This window comes from Centroberyx gerrardi, chromosome 17 (assembly GCF_048128805.1).
Source record: "Centroberyx gerrardi isolate f3 chromosome 17, fCenGer3.hap1.cur.20231027, whole genome shotgun sequence".
Taxonomy (NCBI): domain Eukaryota; kingdom Metazoa; phylum Chordata; class Actinopteri; order Beryciformes; family Berycidae; genus Centroberyx; species Centroberyx gerrardi.
In genome coordinates this window covers 768,604-774,374 of record NC_136013.1, presented here as the reverse complement: position 1 = coordinate 774,374, position 5,771 = coordinate 768,604, and positions in this window count along the sequence as shown.

Sequence of the window (5,771 nt, the reverse complement as noted above, 5' to 3'; positions counted from 1 at the left end):
TTGCCAAAGCATAGATTCAAACATAAATGAGATAGAAATAAAGTAAAATAAAATGAATTAAACTGCATATTAAATATATAGATTCATCACATAGAATATTTCTGGACAGTAACAACAATAACAGTGATGATTACAAAAAAAGCAAAGTTAAAGAAGAGTTTACAGAGTTGATGTGTTTCTTAGATTATGGCATGACATCACCATGACATCATCATGACATCACCATGACATCATCATGACATCACCATGACATCATCATGACATCACATACTGAGCACAGAGTTCTACTGTTTCAACATTTTCTCCAAGCAGGAGACACATTTTTTTGTTGATACTGAGAAGTTCTCTATTCTTTCTGCCTGTCTGTCTCACACTCTGCCTGTCTGTCTCACACTCTGCCTGTCTGTCTCTCACTCTGCCTGTCTGTCTCTCACTCTGCCTGTCTGTCTCTCACTCTGCCTGTCTGTCTCTCACTCTGTCTGTCTGTCTCTCGCTCTGCCTGTCTGTCTCTCACTCTGCCTGTCTGTCTCTCGCTCTGCCTGTCTGTCTCTCGCTCTGCCTGTCTGTCTCTCACTCTGTCTGTCTGTCTCTCACTCTGCCTGTCTGTCTCTCACTCTGCCTGTCTGTCTCACACTCTGCCTGTCTGTCTGTCTCTCGCTCTGCCTGTCTGTCTCACACTCTGCCTGTCTGTCTCTCACTCTGCCTGTCTGTCTCTCACTCTGCCTGTCTGTCTCACACTCTGCCTGTCTGTCTCTCACTCTGCCTGTCTGTCTGTCTCTCACTCTGCCTGTCTGTCTCACACTCTGCCTGTCTGTCTCACACTCTGCCTGTCTGTCTCACACTCTGCCTGTCTGTCTCACACTCTGCCTGTCTGTCTGTCTCTCACTCTGCCTGTCTGTCTCTCACTCTGCCTGTCTGTCTCACACTCTGCCTGTCTGTCTCTCACTCTGCCTGTCTGTCTCACACTCTGCCTGTCTGTCTCACACTCTGCCTGTCTGTCTCTCACTCTGCCTGTCTGTCTCACACTCTGCCTGTCTGTCTCTCACTCTGCCTGTCTGTCTCACACTCTGCCTGTCTGTCTCTCACTCTGCCTGTCTGTCTCACACTCTGCCTGTCTGTCTCACACTCTGCCTGTCTGTCTCACACTCTGCCTGTCTGTCTCTCACTCTGCCTGTCTGTCTCACACTCTGCCTGTCTGTCTCTCACTCTGCCTGTCTGTCTGTCTCTCGCTCTGCCTGTCTGTCTCACACTCTGCCTGTCTGTCTCTCACTCTGCCTGTCTGTCTCTCACTCTGCCTGTCTGTCTCACACTCTGCCTGTCTGTCTCACACTCTGCCTGTCTGTCTCTCGCTCTGCCTGTCTGTCTCTCGCTCTGCCTGTCTGTCTCACACAAAAATGAATGTGAAGTCCCGTAAGGGGGGGGGGCTCTTTTATAAATAAATATGAGTAAATGTTGGATTACAAGTTTGCAGCTGTCATTGTATTTATGTAAATATCAATCTACACATTTGTGAATATTTTTTCTGTGACTTCACATTCATTTTTGTTCTTCAAGTTCTCATATCAAGTCTACAAGCTCTCACATTTTGCAACATATTTACCTTCATATTTAACAAACAGTGGAAATGTGATTCATTATGTGATGAGGGAAATGTAACTCCCTGTCTCACACACACACACACACACACACACACACACACACAGACACACAATGAATACACACCCACCAGCAACAATAATGAAACCTCAACCATTACGAGCCCATTGTTGACTTTCACACACACACACACACACACACACACACACACACACACTAATGTAAAAGGCTGGGGGTTGATTGTTGTCACGGCGACCCAGATGCTTCCTGCTTCCTGGAGGAAGTGGCAGAAGAATGGCAGGAAGTAGCAGGTCGAAGTGGGCGGGGCTCCGGCTAATGAACCGCTGTCATGGAAACGGTGTCGTCGTTTGGCTCGGTAACCTGACTCTGCTCACCCTAACCCTGTGTGTGTGTGTGTGTGTGTGTGTGTGTGTGTGAACAGTAGAATACAGTAGAGTCAGACATTTCTGGTGGATTAAATAAGGACGGAAGGTTTGGGAGAGAGAGAGAGAGAGAGAGAGAGAGAGAGAATGAAGCAGGGAGAGAGAGGATGGATGAATGGGATTTAATTTGATTTAAAAACATGTTGATCTCCATCTTGAAGTTTCAGCAACAATGAAGCTGAATTATATTGAATGGGGGGTGGGGGGGGGGGGGGGCAGGAAGTAGAGTTGTGCATGACAGGAAGAGGAGGAGCCAAAGTTACAGAGTGATGAGAGGAGGACTACAGCAGCTTTAAATGTGTCTGTACTACTAAAACCTTCCAGATACATTCTCTCTCTCTCTCTCTCTCTCTCTCTCTCTCCCTCTCTCTCTCTCTCCCTCTCTCTCTCTCTTTTACTGCTCTCCCTTCTATCCCTGTGTGTGTGTGTGTGTGTGTGTGTGTGTGTGTGTGTGTTAGCAGAGCAGAGGCGTTAATCTCCATTAGATCAGAGAGGAGAGAGAGACATTAACTGTGATTAAAAACACATCAGAGAGAGAGAGCAGATGAAGCTCAGTGACCTTGTGTTGGGTGGAGGTGGATTTTTTCCTGTTTGGTGTTTTTGTTGCTGTAGTTTAGTTGCAGTTTAGGGTTAGCTTAGCTTTACTTTAGCTGTAGTTTGCTATAGCCTAGTTTAGTTGTTGTTTAGCTGCAGTTAGCTGTAGTTTAGCTGCCTGTATTTTAGCTGTAGCTTAGCTGTAGTTTAGTTGTAGTTTAGCTGCCTGTATTTTAGCTGTAGCTTAGCTGTAGTTTAGTTGTAGTTTAGCTTCCTGTATTTTAGCTGTAGCTTAGCTGTAGTTTAGTTGTAGTTTAGCTGCCTGTATTTTAGCTGTAGCTTAGCTGTAGTTTAGTTGTAGTTTAGCTTCCTGTATTTTAGCTGTAGCTTAGCTGTAGTTTAGCTGTAGTTTAGCTGCCTGTATTTTAGCTGTAGCTTAGCTGTAGTTTAGTTGTAGTTTAGCTTCCTGTATTTTAGCTGTAGCTTAGCTGTAGTTTAGTTGTAGTTTAGCTTCCTGTATTTTAGCTGTAGCTTAGCTGTAGTTTAGCTGTAGTTTAGTCGTAGTTTAGCTGCCTGTAGTTTAGCTGTAGTTTAGCTGCTTGTATTTTAGCTGTAGTTTAGTTGTAGTTTAGCTGTAGTTTAGCTGTAGTTTAGCTGTAGTTGAGTAGTTCATCCAGATGGTAAAAGTTAAATAGGAGAGAGGAAACTCAGACTGTGTGGGTGAGACAGAAAGCAACAGGAATTTTCTAAAACAGCTTGCTGAAAGAAACCGAAAAACTCCAGATGAGAAACAGAAACTAGATGACAAGACAGTTTACAACTCAACAACACAACACATCAATAACAAGAAATGGAAGAAAGAAAGAAAGAAAGAAACAAACAAACAAACAAACAAACAAGAGAAAAGGAGGGAGATATAGGAAGAGAGAAAGCGCCACATCAGTTGGTTTTGTACTCGACAACACAGACTGGTCAGCTGGATTTCTAATGTGCTGGAATCTGATTGGACAGTGTTGGGTCTGTTGTGTTTACTGTTAACACCTTCAAGGGGAGGAGCTAACAGTGAAGAGGGGAGGAGCTAACGGTGGAGTCAGCTGCTGGAAACCTGCAGCCTGTTGGCTCTTCATGATGCTGCAGTACAGTATGTCAGTACAGTGCGTCAGTACAGTACGTCAGTACAGTTTGTCAGTACAGTACGTCAGTACAGTTTGTCAGTACAGTTTGTCAGTACAGTTTGTCAGTACAGTACGTCAGTACAGTTTGTCAGTACAGTACGTCAGTACAGTTTGTCAGTACAGTACGTCAGTACAGTACGTCAGTACAGTTTGTCAGTACAGTACGTCAGTACAGTTTGTCAGTACAGTATGTCAGTACTGTATGTCAGTACAGTATGTCAGTACAGTATGTCAGTACAGTGCGTCAGTACAGTACGTCAGTACAGTTTGTCAGTACAGTACGTCAGTACAGTGCGTCAGTACAGTACGTCAGTACAGTGCGTCAGTACAGTGCGTCAGTACAGTGCGTCAGTACAGTACGTCAGTACAGTTTGTCAGTACAGTACGTCAGTACTGTACGTCAGTACAGTACGTCAGTACAGTTTGTCAGTACAGTACGTCAGTACAGTACGTCAGTACAGTACGTCAGTACTGTACGTCAGTACAGTATGTCAGTACAGTATGTTCTACCAGCAGGTCAAATATATTCAAACCTGTGATACTGGAAGCACATGCTGCTTTTCTGACCTGACACAAAACAGACGATGATGCAGACGTCATCAGCCAATGATTGATGGCCCTGGCTTCAGCCCCGCCTGCCCATTGTGTTAATGGACCCACGGGTGCCAGGCTTTATCCTGATTGATACTGGCACAGAGCAGATTAGAAGTGTGTGTGTGTGTGTGTGTGTGAGAGAGAGAGCGAGAGAGAGAACACAACAGGTCTGACATCATCAGAATGCCCTTCATTCCACTTTTCTTCTGTTTTGTTTTCTCTCATTTCCCATTTTTATCTCAAATATTTTACTATCACTGTTTTTGTCTTCATAGAGCTAAACTTGGGAGCTGACCAGTACAACACAGTCTGTACTGGTTTCTACTGGGAGCTGACCAGTACAACACAGTCTGTACTGGTTTCTACTGGGAGCTGACCAGTACAACACAGCAGCAGATGGGGTTCAGTGCCTTTCTCAAAGTCATCTGACCTTGGTTGAAATGAACCTTGGTACTCAGACCAACATAAACATTTTGTTTTCCATGGATTGTTTGCACATGTGTGTTTTCATTATTCTGTATTTGTGCTGCATTGTATTATATCTATAGGTTAATAATGTCACTGTTTCCAGTGGAGCCTGGGAGGAAGAGCTGTTACCATGGTAACAACGGGATCCAATAGAGAATAGAGTGATGGTGATGCTGTAGTGGAGGACTAATGTCACTGCTTTTCATAGCATTCTCTATATAGGGGGTAGTATGGTGTGAAAGACTATGAAGGTACTGGAGAGCTACAGGTGTGATAACTACAGGTGTGATAACTACAGGTGTGATAGCTACAGGTGTGATAACTACAGGTGTGATAGCTACAGGTGTGATAACTACAGGTGTGATAGCTACAGGTGTGATAACTACAGGTGTGATAACTACAGGTGTGATAACTACAGGTGTGATAACTACAGGTGTGATAGCTACAGGTGTGATAGTTACAGGTGTGATAACTACAGGTGTGATAGCTACAGGTGTGATAACTACAGGTGTGATAGCTACAGGTGTGATAGCTACAGGTGTGATAGCTACAGGTGTGATAGTTACAGGTGTGATAGCTACAGGTGTGATAACTACAGGTGTGATAGCTACATGTGTGATAACTACAGGTGTGATAGCTACAGGTGTGATAGCTACATGTGTGATAACTACAGGTGTGATAGCTACAGGTGTGATAGCAGGTGTGATAGCTACATGTGTGATAACTACAGGTGTGATAGCTACATGTGTGATAACTACAGGTGTGATAGCTACAGGTGTGATAACTACAGGTGTGATAGCTACAGGTGTGATAGTTACAGGTGTGATAGCTACAGGTGTGATAGCTACAGGTGTGATAACTACAGGTGTGATAACTACAGGTGTGATAGTTACAGGTGTGATAACTACAGGTGTGATAGCTACAGGTGTGATAGCTACAGGTGTGATAGCTACAGGTGTGA